Source organism: Myotis myotis, unplaced genomic scaffold (genome assembly GCF_014108235.1).
Source record: "Myotis myotis isolate mMyoMyo1 unplaced genomic scaffold, mMyoMyo1.p scaffold_m19_p_2, whole genome shotgun sequence".
NCBI lineage: Eukaryota > Metazoa > Chordata > Mammalia > Chiroptera > Vespertilionidae > Myotis > Myotis myotis.
Genome location: NW_023416324.1, coordinates 64,933,242 through 64,953,545, shown reverse-complemented (window position 1 = coordinate 64,953,545; position 20,304 = coordinate 64,933,242). Strand labels below are relative to the sequence as shown.

The following is a 20,304-nucleotide window of genomic DNA, read 5'->3' as shown; positions in this document are numbered from 1 at the left end:
ACAGATGTTTTACCCTCCTCTGACAACCGCTTTTTTGGGGGACGGGGGGCGGGGGGAGGAGGGTAACAGGATTCTATTATATGGAAATGCTACCAGCTTGGAGTTTTTACAAATTTTCAGATCTTTCGAACGTTTTTTTTCCAGTGAACATGTGGATCAAGTAGTAACAGGACAGCCCCAACCCCACCCCCCACCCCCTGCCACACACACACACACACACACACACACACACACACACACTCCAAAACAGGGGAAACAAAAAGCTCTCCAGAGCACCTCCTGGTCCCCACCCTGCTGTTCGCATCCTGTCCTGCCAAGATCGATTTCAGGAGGGCAAACCACCTAAGTACCGCTGGACTAGCCCATTGTTCTGATTTTGCAGGCATATCATTTTTCACCTGAGCACGGTTGCCAAGCCCCGGCAAGATGCCCTGGTAAAAAACCCACGTCTCACCGTCTGCAGCCGCCCGGCATGTCCCCTCAGCCCCAGCCATTCGATCATCTCGCGTGGAATTGCCTGGAGCTGTTTGTTGAACTGCTGCATGTTACTCTTTGACTGAGAAAGAGACAAATGTTCCATATTATCTTTAATTTCCATAAAATTGTTTTAATCTTTGCTTTATAATAAATGTATAACAGTGCCCTCGGGGGATCTCTGTTTTGTATTATAGGTGTCTCCATGGGAGTTATGTGCAAGATAGAAGGGCTCAGTGTTTGCCTTTCACCCAAAGGACTAGAAAGATACTTTGAAACAAAAGATTCCTCTGGGACTCATCCATAAGTATAAAATGGAAAATTTCCTTTCCCCAGTGTGCCTCCATCCAACCTCCCCATCCTGGAGACATGAATATTAGCCAAATCAGATCAGGAACATAAGCAGCAGGAGCTGAAAGATATGTGCCCTCTTTCTCACTGTCCCAGCTTTTGGTATTTTATAGAGTAGAGATAGAGATAGAGACAGAGAGATGATAGAGATAGATAGAGATGATAGAGATAGAGATAGAGATAGAGATAGAGATAGAGATAGAGATAGAGATAGAGATAGAGATAGAGAGAGATAGAGATAGAGATAGAGATAGAGATAGAGATAGAGAGAGATAGAGAGAGAGAGAGAGAGAGAGAGAGATAGAGATAGAGATAGAGATAGAGATAGAGATAGAGATAGAGAGAATATAAATATATATACTTATATATATATCATAATTATATAATACATAAACATCATCATAAAACGTAATTAAACTAAAAGCCTTCGCCAAAGTGTCAGTTTTAAATGTTTTAGCTCCCCTGGTTCATACTATACCAGCGTGATGAAAAAGGAAAAAGGAAAAATGGAGGGTGTGGAATGGGGACAGCCCCATGAATACATTTTTTGACATTTTGTTTATTATCATTTTATCTAGGCTAGTGGTAAATGGATGGACTTGTCAGCAGAAATCTCTTGCTGAAGTAAATAAAGAATCTTAACAGGCAAGGAGAATAGAACTAACGGCAAATTGCTCACAAACAGATCTAATTTATTGGTTTCTGTTTCACTGAGATTCTGCTCTGGATTCTGACTTTCCCAGAAGAAACAGCTGAAGGAAGACATGAGTCCATAGGCAGAGCAAGTGGCCTATGGTAGAAAAGGGAACATGCGGAGGGGTTCTCCGCGCAGCCTCACCCCAGCTTTCCCTGAAAGTTAAGCTGCCTTTTTGCTGCTGTGGTATCTCCATGTAAAGCTAAAGCCTGGACGATCACTTCTATTTTTATTTTCTGGTCTCTGTTAATAAGCCCATGCTGCATTCATGAAAGAAATATATTGAATGTGGTCACACCAGTTATAATATTATGGCTATTTGGGTTTAAGCATAATAAAGATACCAACAAGGGCTCCTCAGTTATTAATATTTTTTCCAGGTTAAAAGGCAGCAATAAATCATAAAGAGCATTTCCAAGCAGTAGCACTTTTATAGAAAATTGCTTGCTATTTAAACAAAATATTTGCTCTTCATCACAGGAAAATATGTGGATGCTTCTGAATAAGGAGCTATTTTACCCACTCTCTGCCTCCTATAATTAGCCCCATCTGACTTGAATTTTTTTTTTTTTTTCTTGCCTGGACCACAGCAAAATGTGGGGTTCAAATTTGCTTTGGCCAAATGGGCAGTGCTGTCATTAGTAGCCTATGTTTTTCCATGGAATGGAGGGCTCTGAATTTAAATATTTGTTCTTCTGCATCCATTCTTTGAATGGGCTGGAGACCTCCATGTAGCTCTCCCCTGGGTGTGGGTTTAAAAAGATAGACAAGGGAGTTTTGATCCAATAGATGTGGGTAGGAATTTCTCCCCACCCCTTGTCAATATAGAATCTCCTTCACTTATGTCCTTAGGAAAATACCTCTCATGAACCCTGAGCCCAGAGGTCTGCACTGGATGGGGCCATTTATCTTCAAAAGTTGGCTTATTTACATCTCCGGGTGGGAGTTGGGAGGAGGTCACACAGATATTAACCTATCTTTCTTCACTCCTGGATTAGACATGCAGGTTAGCAGGAAGTAATGGATATTTTTGACTCTGGCATAGTGCTCATTTGACCTTCTCCACTTCATTAAAGTCTCTTAAAGAAGCCAACAAATTTGACTGACTGCATCTCAATGATCACATAGCTAGATGGTTTCTTGTTTATTCACTTATACTGGAAAGAAAACATAATCATGAAGATCTGTTTAAGCATTCCCTTTGGCCCAAAATAATCGTGTAGGTGGCAGATGGGATCAGGGCCATAGGTGAAAAACAAACTAACCCACCTTTTTCTGGGCAGCTTGAGGTGTCAATTTCATATTCTGACTTAAACGTGTTTTCTTCCCTCTTGAAAATTAGTTCCTAAAAAGAGTTCCTGGCATTCCAAGTAATGATTGTAAATCTACCAAGTTAATTTATGAACCAATAAAGTCCTGTCAAGTCTCCTTCTCATCTTCTTGAAAACAGGTCTGCAGAGAGAGGAAAAAAAAAAAAAAAAGACCAGCTAGTTACTAAAGAAATAGCTGTCTTCTTGCTTCTCACATATTCTTCTTAATACTTGCTTTAGAGTCGGCTTCTGTGCACTGTGGAATATGGAAATCTCTCCAAACACAGAAGGTATTTGGGGCGATAATGGTCTACATTGTTAGATAGTAAGGCTTTAAGGAAATTAACAATAAATGCATCCTTATTATATCCAAACTGCCATCAGATTAAATTCAAAACTCTAAATGAAAAGCTGAGGCATTTGGTTCCTTAGATACATAACATAAAATCAAGAGACAGTATTTAGGATGTTCCCCCTCCCTTTTCTCAGTAAACACCTTGTAAATTTGTCTGAAATTTTCAAATTTTTGCATTAATTGAGGCTTCTTGCTTGTTCAATTGAGTTTTGGTGTGAAAATATATCAAATCATAACCCACAAAAAGCTGCTCTCTCAAGCCACATTTCATGACATGATTTCATCAGATGGTCTTAATTTTCTGCATGACACTATCTTTCAAGCTGACATAAGACTAGGCTGTGATATTTTCATACTCAAGACAGAACTCTGCAGCTTAACTATGTTTTTGCTTGTGTGGGAATTTGGGGCACTTTTACTTTGAGGAATCAAACAAAACCTTCCCAAAATAAAAATAAAAAGGTTTCCTTTACTCTTTGAGGGACTTTGTTCTTGCCTTTTAACTTAAGAAAGACTCTGAGCTATTTTAAATGATGCTGTCGTATTCAAATCAGTTGTCTCGATACATATGAGGTATATTTATCTCTTGAAGTCCCTGAAATCCAGACCAATTAGTCAAGGAGACTTGACTATTTTACTTGGCTAGTATCCATATAATTGTAGAGGTGCAAAAAGAGAGAGATGTTTTTATGAACAGAGAGATTTAATATTTTAATCTTGAAATTCAGACTAAATTTATCACTAACCTTGGAGTTGGAGCCCTTGAGCCTTTACATGCCAGCTCTCACTGGGCTAGTCACCTAGCTTTGTGTCAATGTCACTTTTCATTAAGCACATAATTCTGTATGGAGTGTCCACAACATGTTAGGTGCTTTTTGGGTATATAAATTTGAAACTTTGAGTATATAAATTTGAAAATATTCATCTATTAGTCTAGAAATACAGAAGATTAGAATTGGAAAAGAATCTTAAAGTTGTCTAACCTATTATAGATATGAGGGAAATGAGACCAGGTTGTGTCAATGATCCATTCAGGATGTGATGCAGGAGTGGTGGGGAAGAACTGGAATTCAATTCTCCTCTCAGTTCCATCTTCTTCCTAACACTTACTGAAGTTTCATAAATGAAAGCTCTTTTTTATTTGTTTCATTGGCTACTTCTTCATTTTATTTTATTTTATTTTATTTTATTTTATTTTAAGGTTGACATTTTAATATACATTATTCTAGTAAAATTACGATTACTGTCATAATTTGAAAAATGAAAATATTTTTAAAAATATAACTATGCTTATCAGGATCTTCATCTTTTTAAAAATTAAATCTTTATTGTTCAGATTATTACATTTGTTCCTCTTTTTCCCCCTATAGCTCCCCTCCACCCGGTCCCCCCCCCCGCCCACCCTCACCCTCACTCCCCACCCACTGTCCTCATCCATAGGTGTATGATTTTTGTCCAGTCTCTTCCCGCATCCCCCACACCCCTTTCCCACCCAAGAATAGTCAGTCCATTCCCTTTCTATGTCCCTGATTCTATTATAATCACCAGTTCATTCTGTTCATCAGATTATTTATTCACTTGATTTTTAGATTCACTTGTTGATAGATGTGTATTTGCTGTTCATAATTTGTATCTTTACCTTTTTCTTCTTCTTCCTCTTCTTAAAGGATACCTTTCAGCATTTCATATAATACTGGTTTGGTGGTGATGAACTCCTTTAGCTTTTCCTTATCTGTGGAGCTCTTTATCTGACCTTCTATTCTGAATGATAGCTTTGCTGGATAAAGTAATCTTGGTTGTAGGTTCTTGGTATTCATCACTTTGAATATTTCTTGCCACTCCCTTCTGGCCTGCAAAGTTTCTGTTGAGAAATCAGCTGACAGTCATATGGGTACTCCCTTGTAGGTAACTGACTGTCTTTCTCTTGCTGCTTTTAAGATTTTCTCTTTGTCTTTTGCTCTTGGCATTTTAATTATGATGTGTCTTGGTGTGATCCTCTTTGGATTCCTTTTGTTTGGGGTTCTCTGTGCTTCCTGGACTTGTAAGTCTATTTCTTTCACCAGGTAGGGGAAGTTTTCTGTCATTATTTCTTCAAATAGGTTTTCGATATCTTGCTCTCTCTCTTCTTCTGGCACCCCTATAATTCGGATGTTGGTACGCTTGAAGCTGTCCCAGAGGCTCCTTATGCTATCTTTGTATTTTCGGATTCTTTTTCATTTTGCTTTTCCAGTTGGGTGTTTTTTGCTTCTTCGTATTTCAAATCTTTGACTTGATTCTTGCGATCCTCTAGTCTGCTATTGGAACTCTGCATAATATCCTTTATTTCAGTCAGTGTATACTTAATTTCTAGTTGGTCCTTTATCATAACCTCGAGTGTCTCACTAAATTTCTTGAGGGTTTCACTACATTTATCGGCGGTTTCTAGAAAGTTCTTGAAAAACCTTAAAAGTGTGGTTTTGAACTCTATATCCAGTAGTTTGCTTTCCTCCATTTCTGTCATTTGTGTGCTGTTTCTTTGTCTCCGCATTTTTTATTCTTCCCTGTGTTGGTAGAGTGGCTTTGTGTGCTAGGTGTCCTATAGGGCCCAGTGGCTCAGCCTCCCCAATTATCTGAGGTGGACACTCTTGGTGCACCCCTTTGTGAGCTTTGTGCACAGTCTTGTTGTAGTTAAGTCTTGATTGTTTAAGTATCACTGAGAGGACTTGACCTCCAGGCCTATTGGCTGTGAGAATCAGCTGTGTCTACAGTGGGAGAACTTCTGTGCTGGAGACACCCTTCTGGGGCTAGACTTGCTTCAGTGGGGCTTTGGTGCTGAGTCTGCCCCCTGAGTGTGACCCTTATGGATCTGAGGGGTTGTAATCTGGATGGTCCCACTCTGACTACTGGGTACACTGGCTCTTGGATCTAAGGAGGTGCTAAGTTAGCCTCTGCCTGAGGCTACCCAGCAAGAGCTATGAAGAGATCTGCAGATTCCCCTTCCTTGTTTGGGGTTTGGAGATGCCCAAATGAGGCCCAGCTGTGAAGCAATGCAAGCTGCTGTGGGGCCTTGGGCCTTCTCTTGGAAAGTCTGGGTCTGTCTGGCCCAGCTGCAGTTTGTTAGGTAATTTTCAGATTACAAGGGGCCAGGGCATTCATATGCAAAAGCCTCTGCTGCAGCCTGGGTGGGGCAGGGTCTCAGGGAATCAACAGGGCAGAGCAAGCAGCTATGGCTGATCCTCAGCCCTGCCCTAAGGGGCCCCGAGTCTCAGTGTCCCAGTAATTGCTGCAAGCACCTCTGAGGGAAAGCCACCCTCAAGTTCCGAGTTCTGCCTGCTTCCAGACAGTCCAGTTTCTCCCCGTATGAGTCTAGGTCCCCAGAGACTCACCAGGAACTGGAGTTCAGAGCAGTCAGGGGCTTGTGGCTCCTTCCCGATTCAAAAAGACAGCCGCGTCCTCAGTTGCCAGCCCTTGCCACGTGCACTCGAGCCTCCGTACCTCTGCACTCCACCTCCACACCTCCTCTGAGTCTCACTGTGCTTTTCTCTTTCCTTCTCGTTGTAGAATTTCCATTCAGCACGCCTTCCTGTAGTTCTGGATGATGTCTGTTTTGTCTTTTAGTTGTATTTTTGAATTTGTTGTGGGAGGCAGCAATTTCCAGTGTTTACCTATGCCGCCATCTTGGTTTCCTGCTTCTTCATTTTAATAAGAAGGAGGTAATGCACTGGATTGCTTCAGATAAGCATAGGTCCCATCAGAGTCTTGGCATGGTAAGCACATAATAAGAATTGTAGCTCCTGCATATCGCATTGAAAATGCTAGTGTCAAGGTCACCAGTGAGCTCTGTATTTCCAAGTCCACTGATGCATTTTACTTAATCTTTCATTAACATCTGACATAGTTCATCAGTCTCTACTTGAAAGATATTCTTCAAGTGGCTGCTAGGATACCACCTGTATGGCCTCTCTCTCATTGGCCATGCCTTCTCCATCTCCTTTTTTATTCTCCTCTCTTCCTGACCTCTGGTCCCAAGGTACTACAGGCTCACCATTCAGAGTTCTTCCCTTCATTTTCTATACTCACTCACCCTGTGAGTTTATCCAGCCAGCCCCACAGCACTTAGTAATATGTACATGCTGACAATGTCCTGGCATATATCTTCAGACCTAACCTCTTCTCTGATCTTCAGATTATAGGTCAAACTGCCTACTCATTATCACCATTTAGATATTTAATATACATTGTATCAGTTAAGAAAGCATTCTGCTAGGAATAATTAGCCAATGTCACCCCAATAAATATAATTTTTTTTTTTTTAAGAAAGCATTTTGCTTGGAATAACAGAAAGCTTGGTTAACATAACAGACTTATGTCACTCAGTCCAGGGAAGACATTCTTACTCTATGGTGACATTAAGAACCCATTCTTACCTCTTTTGTCTTTATGATGCATATTTGGTTCTCATCATCATGGATGGCTGCTGTAATTCAGTGTCCTTTCTACATTCCAGGAAGAAGGTGGGAAGGACAAAAAGCATACGAGTTAAGCCAGGAACTTCTACCTCTATTTTACTGGCCAGAACTCTATCAGATGGAGGTTGGGAATTGGAGAATTTCATTTTTTTCAGTTTCCACTCCAAAGGAAAGAAGGCACAGGGGATTGAAAGAGTGTTGACTGAGGTGAAGTACATTATCTGCAACGGCACTTCACACTCCAGATGTGCTCCACATCTAAGTAAGTTGCTCCTGCATTTTTCATACTCACTCTAAAACCTTTTGTCATCATCATTGACCTCACTCTTCCTCTCATAGCACACATCAAATTCAACAGAAAAACTTTTTAGGTTGACCTCTCAAATATATCTAGTATCCAAGCATTTTGTACTGCCTCTTCCATTCACCCCTTAGTCTAAGCCTCTGTCACCTCCTGCTTGGATTAGTAGAGACCTTTGTAACTGGTCTCTTTGTATCCTTGCTTTCCCAATGTAGGTTATTCTCCACTCAGAGACCAAGTATCCTTTAAAACCGAATGCATGTCACTTCTAGCTCAGAACCCTCCCATGACTTACTCAGAACCCACCTTACTCAATTTCAAATTCCAGCTCCTCACATATGACCTGCAGTGACCTCCTTGACCTTGCCCCAGCTCCCTTTGGATCTCCCTCTGCTACAGCCACATCCAACTTCCTTGTGGTTCTTCCAGCATATCACTGCATTCTCCTGATTTGGGCTTTTGTCTAAAGCACTCCACTCCTACATGTCTGCAGACCTTACACCACCCCCCCCTTTCTTTAAGTCCCTGATTAAACCTGATGCTATCATAGAGGCTTTCCCTGAAGTCTTTATATAAAGTAGCAATCCCACCCAACTCCATCTCTTTTTGTCTCTTTACATTGCTTTAATTTTCTTTTGGACCACAATATATATATTTTAAATTCCCTCAACTAGAATATATTTAGAATATATTTGCTAAGATGTTGGGGACTTTGTTTCATGAATTGCCTGCCCATGGTAGCCACTCAGTATACACAGAGCTAATTAATGCTTACAGGTGTCAAAACAATGTGAGATACATCATATGCACTATTTGATTTAATCCTCACAACCCCATGAGGTAGGTTTTATTACCAACAATAAAACAGAGGTTCAGGGGAGCTTGCAACTTACCCAAGATCTCACAGTTTATAAGTGGCAGAACTAGACTTGACTCCATATGTTTCTGACTCCAAACCCCAAGCTCTTAACCCCACCTTTCATTGCCTTTCAATAAATATTGAAAGAATGATTGATATATTTACAGAAAAACAAAAGTCTAACTGGATTTTCCTTGTTCCCTGGAGCTTTTCACAGTTTAATTCCATTTGCATTGGATGCTCAATTGTAGCCTTTTTTTCTTCTGTTTTCTAATTTTTAGAAGGAGCATTTCACAAGCCTCAAGAATCCTCTAAAAGGAGCCTTCTGGAATGAGTCCACACTTCTACCCACCATGGAGGCCTGGTCTTATAACAGTTTGGATATTCTCTCTATATCTTTTAAAAGATAATAAAATAGTATTAGCACTACCTAATCTAATGGACTAGGGTGGAGGTAATGGAGACATCTTTGTAGGATTGACTGTTTTCTTTGGATTCTCATTTTGTAATTTAACTGGATGCCTAGCATTTCTTCTGGTGAGAAATTTGAAGGAAATTTTAAACAAGGTTGAAGAATCTACTCCTTAGGAAAGTTGAAAAATAGAAATGATAAATTATTCAAATTAGCATGGGATCTAGGCTGCAAAGAAATTAAGCTAGCTTAGCTTTATTTAACAAATGTTTTTATTAAAATAGAAAGTCAATTCCACTGGTCTTTGATACATATTTTCTGTGACTGGTACGTTATTGAGAAAAATTGTGAAGAAATTTGGCATGCATGAACTGAATTCTGTCTACAGCATGGGACAGAACATTTGATAATCCAAACTGGTGTATTTGTCTTTGTGCATATATACATGTGCAGGTAGCCTGTATTGTAAGTGGAGAAGGTTTATCTGGGTCAGCCAAACGGGGTCACCTGCTTCTGGTCAGAACTTCAATTGGTTAAGACTTTGTTTATCTGGACTATCAAGTATAAGCTGCTCCCTATCAGAAAGCCAGACTAATGAACATGATTGGTTCACCCTGTTTTGGCATCATAACAATAGGTGAATTAATTTTTAACTCATTTTATTTAAAAAGGAAATGAAAAGTTAAAAGTTAGAAAGACCATGAAGAAACTATAGGTGGACTGAATCTTCAACCTCAGTAGATAAACACATATAGAAAATCCCATAGAAGAGTAAACATATAGTTCCTAGGTGCCTTTGACATTGTCTAACCAGCCCCCAGGCCATGAGTTGGTCAATTGGTTAGTAGATGCAGGTTTTCTTACCCAAATCACTGCTCACCTCTGATCCTTGACATTGACTTGCTAATTCCTTTCTTTTTTCATACAGGAATGGCTGAGAGGTTACTATGAATCAGGTCATATTTTAAGTAGTTTAAATATATATTAGCAAAATTTAGACCTCTGAAGAAGGGGTTATTATAATCTTTTAGCACATAGTAGGGGTTCAGAAAATATCCAGAAAATTAAAGCAGAGAGACTAGGTCACTTAGCTAGGACATGGAAGAGCCTCATTCAAACCCAGGCAGTCTGGCTCTAGAGCCTGGGTTTGTCACCACTGTGCAGTGCTGTGCCTGCAAATGGCAGAGAACTCTGTTGATTAGCCAGCAACTAGTACCTGCTAGGTCATTAAAGTGTGCAAGGTCTGCTTCAGCTACGCAGAGTTCATCACCTCCTATGATTGCTGAAATACCATTTTGAAGGAAGTTCTAGACAGGAGTCCAGAGACCCGGTTTCAAGTAACAGCTCTGTCACAAGCCAGCAGCATGACACTGGACAAGTTAGTGCCTCTCAACTCTACAGTGTCCTCAACTGTAAAATGGGGGAGATGGACACTAAATAATTTTAAGGTCTCTTTTAGCTATCACATTTTATGAGTCTTCTTCCTCTATTATCTGTTCCTATTTCTATCATACTTTAAAAGTTAGAGCAATTGGTTTTTTGAACAAATCCGTGCACTACAAAGCTATGGATGATGCTTTGAAATACTTTGCAGTGATATTGAAGCGACTGCCTATGTCATGTCCATGACTACTTCCAGGGACTCAATGTCTAGAGTAGGAGACAAACAAAAACTAGAGATGCTCCAGTGTCATGAAAGGACTGGCACAGCCTTCTTATTCCAGGATGATTTGTACAAGAGTAATCTACTTAAAGAGAATCCACTTGGCAATAGTGAAAAAAAATTGTACTGTGATTTCATATTGAAAAAGAATCTAAAATATATGAAAATAAGTATACAATTTATCTCATAATAACACATATATTACATTTCCAACTAGTTTTAATTTCTAAGATGAACAAACAATGAATTACATTTAAGTTTTGGGGTAATATTTTTTCAAAAAATTTTATGATAGCCTGATTGGACAAACTTTATTTCAAATTTGATATGCTATATTATCATTAAAAAATATATTTTTTCAATATTCAGGAGTCTTTGGTTTTCCTAGAAGCCTCTAATAATCCTTAAATATTAAAATCATTTTCATTTATAACTTCATTTACTCTTTTTGCTTATTTTTTTTAATTAACTGGTTGATTTCTATAAGATTCTAATTTGTTATTGGTTTTGCTGGTCACTCAGAGAGTTACACAACATCAACATCATCAATTTTATTTTTTCAAGATTTTCTACTTTGCTCCATAATATAATTGTTGTGTTTACATTCTGTGGTACAACATTTGACAATGAAATGCTGACCAATAGAAACTTTGTCTTATTGGGAAGAGACAGATCCTGAGCCAAGCTAGATAAATAAGGATGTTTGTGTGAGAAGTAGTTGCAATTGCTCAGTACATTAGAGAATATCTTCATATTGTGTCAACTTTTGCTTCCCTATGCTACCTCATAACTATAAGAACTCAGACACAAACACTTAGATATCAATGATTTCCAGTATAACACAGGTAATTATGATAACCATCCTATACTAGTATAATAAAAGGCTAATATGCAAATAGACTGAATGTTAGAACAACCAGAACAACTGAACAACCAAATAACTGAACAATTGGTCACTATGACATGCGTTGACCACCAGGGGGTGTATCTGGAACATGGCGGGCATTGGCCATTGTGGGATGGGAGAGCAGGTGAGCAGGGGCACCAGACTAAGGTGGGGCAAGCATCTGGTGGTTACTGAAAATTCTTTGCTCCCATACACCACGGTCCCACCCAGCTTACACCTGCTGCTGGCACCAGAGCTGCTACTCACACCCACTGCCAGTGCTGGCCCCACTCGCACCCACTGTCGGTACCCAGTGCCAGCCCTGATCACTTGGCGCGAGTGGTAGCTGCTGGCCCTGATTGCCCCTAAGGGCTTCTCCACCTCCCCCTGCTCCTGAGGGGTGATCAGGGCAGCAGCCACCACTCGCACACACTGATGGTGCCAGCCCCACTCACACCCGCTGCTGGCGCCGGTCTCAATTGCTCTGCGCCATCAGCAGGTACGAGCAGGGCCAGCACCTTCAGCACGTGGGAGCGGCAGAGGCGGGAGCAGGGGTTCCAGCAGACAGGAGACTGGGGGCCATGGCGGGAGGGGCTGGCGGGGTCGTGGTGGATAGGCCAAAACCCACCCTTATGCCTACCACAGCCTCGCGGCCCACAGTTCCTTTCAATGTGCATGAATTCGTGCACTGGGCCCCTAGTATTTGGTAAGATTTACAGATACATACCCCTCTCGTTGATCTACTTTCATTTGAATACTTAATTGTGCTCCTACACATATTCACAAGGCTAAGGTCTCTTTTGTCAAGAAAGTAATACTTCCTTTCAATGGCTAAATGCCTTGTACATTCACTTTTGGGGGAGCTACTAGAAAACTTTGTCTTAGATATTCCATGCTGCAGAATAAACCTCAGAGAGCTTCTTTGTTATTCACCACCAACCTAAAAATGGCTCAGCCATTTTTATTACATATTTAAATAGAATATTTATTTAAACTATAATTAAGGTTAATGACATTTTTTAAGGGAAAGGTATTTCTTTATCCTTCTAACAATGATGTGAGTGCCAGATGTTTGCCTACTGTTCATACTATTACAGCAGCATAATTCATTTAGAAAATGCCTAGCATGTTGTAAGAGCTCAATGAATATTAACAAATTAAGTATAGCAAGGAACATATCCTCATATTCCTCAGTTGTCCTCTCCTGGGCTCCAAACCCAGAACAGTAGAAGAGGTGGAAAATGGAGAGGTCAGTGAGAATGCTAATGGAGAAAGAGACATCAGGAGACAGATAATAAAATGATGGAGAAAAAGCACCAAAAACTTTCTTCACTAACTCACCAAGGCACAGATACTCTCTCTCCCTCTATTTGTTCCTATCCCTAACATGCTGCTATTGTTGGAATGATCACCCTGTGAAAGGAGTTTTTAGGGGTAAAATAGGCAGGTTTACGTTGTAATTTGTGTTTAGATGTGTCTTTCCCATTAGGCCCTGAGAACTTCCATTCAGTGAGTAGGTCACGTTCTTCCCTCTACCCTTGGCATCTTGCAAAGTGCCTGACATGTCATTAATACTTAGTAAATCTCTGTTGAATGAAAGAATGAACACTGGTGGATAAATATGGATAGCTTTTAGAACTGCATTTTGTAGGTAAAGCAAACTGCGCACTATAGGACTGGGCTTGGATCAATGTGTGTGATTGTCAGAGTTCTTAATCAAAGACTAAGACCGCTCAACAACCGGTCTGTTCCTTTTGGAAACACTCACTCACTCTCTACTACTTCAGAGCATTAGCAAAACTATAGCCTGGGTCATGGCCTCTTGATCTCCAACTTTTTCAGAAACCTTTATTATTATTTTAGTTTTCTTTCTCTGCTCCTGCTGTTTCCTAGTATTTTACAACCATCCTGTGACATCTTGCCTCTGTGCGGCCTACAAGGTTTTGTAATGGCATCAGCTAAGTATAGTCAGGCCCAGAGGCAGAAAGCATGGGTCCAGATGCCCTCAGGGAGTTCCTTTTAGCAGTAAAAGTCCCTGAGGTGGAGCCTGAGAGTAGGACTTCTGCATTTCTACCCTTCTCTTGACCAGAACCTAGTAGGTAAAATCATTTCTGAACAAGGACAGCAGAGAGAGAAAAGGGCCAGGTAACAATATTGGTGGATGCTGTACAAAGTGACAGGGAACTGGAGAAAATACGTCTATGTTTGTGTCCTGACTGGATGAGCAGCAAGGAGGGAAGGGAAGGGAAATGAAGGGTTCCCAGCAAAGACATTTAGTCCATTTTCTCCCCAAATAAACAATTCTACTGTTAATAAAAAGAGGTTTCTTTTGATGATGATGAGCTAAAGTGCACATTCTTGTAGTAAAGTACCTTTTAAAGAAAGTTTGAGGGGTAGAAGAGTCTAGAAAAATTTATAACTAGCTGCCTTCTGCTTTTATGCCCTGCTAGCATCACCATCCTCCAAATCCTTTCCTCTCCCCAACCCAAGGGAAGAGCAAATTCTCATTGGTCCAGATTAGTGCCAAGTGATGACTTTTTTGGCATCCATACCAAAGTCAGCTCAGTCTACCAGTTCAATTTCAGGTTCACAGATCCTGGGGTGATGTTTTGGCTACTGACTTAAATGTGTTAATTTTTTAACACTCACCAGGTCGCCTTTTGAAGTTAACACCCTTTTAGGGAATGTAAGGGAAATTCACACCTCTTCAAAGGCAACTGTTTTCAGAAGACTTACAAGAGCTTAGTGTATGTTGATCCATGTTGAAGCTCATCGCTTGGAAAAGCATAAAACATTCACTCTGGAATTCTTTTTTTGAAGATCACATAGATAAAGAATGAGTTTATTCATCTGTTAAAAATATTTATTAAAGACACAGCATAAGATGTTCCCGTGCTGGGAATTATAGGGATACCAAAGTTATGTCTCTCCTCAAAGAAAGATGAGGTCTCAGGAGAGTCATTGCACTTTTCAGTGCACATCCTGTCTTCTCCACTAGATTTCTGCAGGCAGATGCCTCTTTAGTGCCTGTATTTTACTTATGTATTTCTTTACATCTCTATCCCTCACTCAGAGCCTTGTCTAGAGAACCTATTTGATAAATGTTTGTTGATTGTCACTCCAAAGTCCTGGGAAATTTGGGAAATTTAGGAAATTTGCTTTTCATTTTTGTCTTCATATTCATTCTGGTCCACCAGTCAAAAGGTATCATGCAGGCCAACCAGCACATGAAAAGATGCCCCCCAATCAGCGGTCATTAGGGAAATGTAAGTCAAAACCACAGTGAGATACCATCTTACACCCATTAGGATAGCCACTATCAAAAACGAGGAAAAAAACAGAAAATTAGTGTTGAGGAGAATGTGAAGAAATTGGAATCCTTGTGCACTGCTTGCGAGAATTTAAAATGGTGCACCTCCTATGAAAAATAGTATGACAGTTCCTCAAAATATTAAAAATAGAGTTACCATCTGATCTAGCAATTCTACTTCTTAGAATATACCCAAAAAAGTGGAAGCAGGAACTCAAACAGATATTTATACAACTGTTTTCATTACAGCATGGTTCACTGTCAAACTACAGCGGGAAGGTAGGGGAGGGTTGAGGGGGTAAGAGATCAACTGAAGGACTTGTATGCATGCATATAAGCACAACCAACAGACGTAAGACATTGGGGGTGGGGGATGAGGGCAAGTACCAGGTAGGTAGGGGAGACGCGGGGGAGGTCCATGGGGGAAAAAAAGGAGACATATGTACTGCTATTTGTAATACCTTAAACAATAAAATAAAATTTTTTTAAAAAAGATAGAAGCAATTCAGTTGTCTATCAATAGATGAGTGGATAAAGAAGACATGGTATATGTATACAATATTATTCAGCTTTAAAAAGAAGGGAATTGTAACACATACTACAACATGGGTGAGCCTTGAGGACATTATACTGAGTAAAATAAGCCAGTTACAAAAAGACAATAATGTAGGATTCCATTTATGTGAGTTACTTAGAGTAGTCACATTCATAGAGACAGAAAGTACAATGGTGTTTGCCAGTGGGTAGGGGGAGAGGGAAATAGAGAATTGTTTTAATGGGTATAGAGTTTCAGTTTTGCAAGGCGAAAAGAATTCTGGGGATTGGTTGCACAACATTGTAAAGTGCTTAATGCTACTGAACTGTACGTTTAAAAAGGGTTAAGATGAAAAATGTTATGTGTATTTTACCACAATTAAAATAAGATATCATTCAAAATAATAAGTGAATCAGTTATGTAGGTGAAATGCAGAAGGATGCCCTAATTCCCTCAGTATTCTTAAATGTGAATGATGTAGGTAACAAATAAAACATCGCTCTGATTTTTATGAGCTGCAATATTGGAATTGTATCAATTTCAGAGTCCATTAACTTTTGATAACCAGGGTGGTTAGTGATATATAATAGAATCTGTGTGTATAGATGTGTGCAGGTGTATGAACACACCCGGCCCCACCCCATCGTGTGTGCATTAAATATGGTGGTGCTTACAGGAAGGAAATGCACATGTTAAATACTAAGGGGGTAATAACAATTCTTCTTTAGAGGGAAGAACTGGGAACTGATGCAATTTAAATGCATCATGGAAAATATTTAGTAGTAAAATGTTCATTTTATCAGGGATATATCTTTAAAATGAGGCCTTAAGAAAATGCTGTTCTTGTTTCTAGTATTGCTTCATCCATGTGCATTTTTCAGTTTATTCTCAGTCATATCAGTGCAGTTTTGTAACCCTGACATAAAAAATTTATTGTAAATAATATAGCTGGGAATTTGGAGAGTATATGCTATTAGGGAAGAACTTTTTTCCTTTTCATTTTTTAAGGAAAAAAATCCCTAAGCAATGTGATGAAATGTTTTATGTCTACTACTTGCAGTAGGAAGATGTGGAATTAGGACAGCTATAAAATATAGACTCTAGACCTGCATATGATTATCCATCTTAAATTGAAGTAAATTTACTCTATATTGCTCACTGAGTTTCTCACTTACAAAACAAGATTTCCCCCCTTTAGTCTTTCCAGCTTCACAAATCCAAATGCCTGGGAAGATTTGGGAACTCAAGGCTAGTTTGGATTGCTTTTATTCTTTTGAAATGTTAAATTAGTCTTTATTAAAAGTAATTAAAGCCAAAAAAACCCAATTAGATTGGTTTTCTAGTCATTATCTGTCAGTGGGGGGAAAAAGGCAGAAATTCAAAATATATGCATATTATATAAAACTCTTTTTGCTTAAAAAGTTGCAAAGAGCAGGTTTTCATGAAAGACTGTGGTTTGGCTCTTTAATAGAAAAAAAATATATATACTATACTATATACTATACTATATAATCCATATTACATATGTCTGTGTATTTATACAAATGTATGTAAACCAGTTGCTAACCAGTCACTATCCCATTTGGCTTTTTCTTGCCTATTACTGTCTTCCTAATTTTTGGATTTAATTATTTCTCCACTCAGATTAGTGCAGTCATATCTCTGACTCTGGAATTCCTCCAAATATACATTTTACTGGTGCAAAATTAATCTTCATTCAATCATCCAGTCTTCACCATGCGCTTCTCTATCTCATGAAATTCCAGTGGTCTCCTTGCCCTTCTACATTTAGTCCAGCCCCTTGCTTTGTCTTTGAAGTCCTCCACAATCTGGACCTAGCCGGTCTCCCCAGGTTTATCTTCCATGTGAACCCTCACATCCAGCCACAGTTGGCTTTTTGTAGTTTCAGAATACTTTCTCCCTTGCTTCTGCTATTTTTTTCCATGTGGAACCCAAGGAACAATTTATTGCTTATTGAAACTCCATCCTTCCTTCAGTACCCCAAACCAACTGCCATTCTTTTCAGGTAGCCTTTCCTTATCATGTTAAGTAAAAATGATGCCTCTTTTCTCTGAATTCCTGAATCAGACTTCTCCTTCTCCTGCATGGAACTGATACCTAAGATGTTTTATTCTTTGACTTTTGTATATAACACCTTAGCTCCCACATTTTTTCCAGGAGCTGTGCTTCATCTATTTTCACCTTTCTGTAGGACCTAGTGTTCTGTGTTTTATATAATAAGTATTTATTGATGGAATATATTTGGCTTACTCAGTTTCCATAGTCAATTGAGTAAATTTGTTGAGTTAATTTAATTCATTAAATTCTCAGTATAGAAGAAATTTCATGGATTATTATACCATGAATTCGGGAAGCATTTATTGGGATACTTCCTTTGTTACAGGTAAGCCGTAGGTATTGGGAGATGAGGAGGCTCAGACCAATAAACCTCAGGCCATTAAAGGAACTGAGTCAGGAAACCAATGCATGGGAATGGCTGCCAGTATGCAATCTTCACTCAAGCTGAAGACAAGCCTCTGCACTCATAGAGCCACAGTGAAGAGGAGAATAAAATGCAACTTTTGCGATTCTTTTGAACGTGACAATACTCTATTCAAAACAGAACATAAATCTTTATAGTTCCTATTTTCCTCAGTATTCTTTCTCTCTCCAGTGAAGTCTGATGTCAAACTCTCCTTCCTTTTTACTGATGTGCTCTTTCTTTCTGGCAGTTTTTAGAATTTGCTTTTTGTCTTTTATGTTCTTAACTGTTAACTATCATATGTAACTATCAAGTGTAAGGTTTTCCCTTCAACATCATTTTCTTTGGCAAAACATGAGTCTTTTAAATAAGATGTATTTATCTCTATTTCTAGTCAGTTCTCAGATACTTCAAGAAATTTTTTCTCTCCCACTCTACCTCTCCTTCTGGGTCTTCTATTATCATATATTGATATTTCTTCTTCTATCCTCTATATCTTGTAACTTTTTTTTATGCCTTGTTTTTGTTTCCTTTTTGTCTTCTGAGAGAAACTTTTGACCAGATCCTCCAACTCACTAATTTATTTTTGAATTAAATCTACTTATTGAAATAATTAATAAGTTAAATTTTATTTATTTAAAATATTTATTATAATTAAATAAAGTTATTTTTATTGAGATTTGGTCTGTCATAGTGTTTCTGGACCTCATACAGTTGACTATTTTTCATAAGGATAATACTGGCTACACCTTTGCCCTTCCACTTTCCAAATCAGCCAGACCTCCATATGTCACACTATCACTCTGGCTGGAAATGGTGCCAATGTTTTTCTGCCTCATGGTGATTTGGGGATGGGACATAGGTACTAAAAAGCCTTAGTTAGTATATAAGTCAGGCTTTGGTGTGAGAAGCAGAACCACTAGGTCATACAGATGGAGATATAGACATAGATAGAAATATATTTAATGAATAGGTATATAAATTATATTTTATATTTATATACATGTATATCTATCTCTATGCTACATCTATATATATATGGCTCAATGAGATAGAGACAAAGAAGTTTATTACAGGGATTTTTTTTTCTTACCCAGTTATGTGAGCAAACTAAACAATTTCTGTAATGTTGCTTTTTTAACATTTGTTACTAGGGCCTGAAGGCCTAGGAGCAAGGAGTTGAGAAGGGCAAGTGGATGTAACATGAGAAGAGCAAGAATAAGAAGAACCCACCAATATGAGTTGGAACCCACATGGTTCTCTGCATGAGAATCCATGTCAGTTCTTAATGCCTACGATCTGGATGATAGTCATGTCTTGCAGAATAAGTTAGTTTCCTCTTAACACCTGGTCCTTAAGTTGATAAAACTCAGGGAGAATCCAGGGAAAGATAGAGCAGTTGCAGGCCAAGCTTTTCCCACACCAGTGAAGTCAGTCAACAAATGAGGGAAAAGGTACATGAGCTGCAAAATCACCTGGTGACCGTGCCCTGCCCTTTTGAGACTATAAAACGATATGACTACTGCTTCACTCCCACCCTCCAACTGTCAAGCAAAAAACGGTCTCTTGCGGTGCACCTTAATCCACAGCACACAGGGAAAGGTCATCTGGGAAATGTAACTCAGCCTTGCCAAATATCTATGTTTCTTCATCCTCTCATCATATTTCACCTGTCAGCCCCATTAAATTAAATGTTAGAATGTCCTGCCTATGCCAAGGAAAATGGATCAACTCTTATAGAAATGAATATATCCTAAAACTATTCCTCAGAATTTCTACTTTACATTGATTCTTCAAGATTCCACAAATCAATTTCAACCAACTGACAAAAAAACACACATAGTATATCAACCAGGGTCCTGGCAGAAACAGATGGCACCCTCAAATTAGGTAGATTTGAAGACAATTTGCAAAGGGACTACTTAAAAAAGCAGTGGGCAGGTTATAAGACATCCACAGGGATAGTGCAGTGCTCTGGGGCCAGGGGCAGCAGTAGTCTTGCCATACCCTTGCTCAAAGGAATGGGGGAAGTCATTTACAAGGACTCTGATGGAGACAGCACATAAAGAGAAGGGCCTGTGGAAAATCAGGGACCTTTCATAGAGTGATACGGCCAGAAGAACATCTATTTTGAGATATGTCTCTCTCCTCTTTCCCTCTGATCTACCACCTGGGCTTCCCATTTACCATATACCACAAAAGCCAGAGGGCAAAAGAATCAATT

The 20,304-nt window shown here is 39.2% G+C and overlaps 1 long non-coding RNA gene across 2 annotated transcripts in view; it reads right to left on the bottom strand.

Annotated features, from left to right (window-relative positions):
- Positions 1-454: 454 nt before the first annotated feature.
- LOC118677602 overlaps positions 455-20,304 on the bottom strand; it is a 113,008-nt gene continuing 93,158 nt past the window's right edge. For both annotated transcript variants that reach the window (XR_004974431.1, XR_004974432.1), the window contains 3 exons: positions 7,591-7,659; positions 2,789-2,971; positions 455-556 (listed from right to left, as the gene is read on the bottom strand). This is a non-coding gene — a long non-coding RNA (uncharacterized LOC118677602). The remainder of the gene's footprint in view (positions 557-2,788; positions 2,972-7,590; positions 7,660-20,304) is intronic.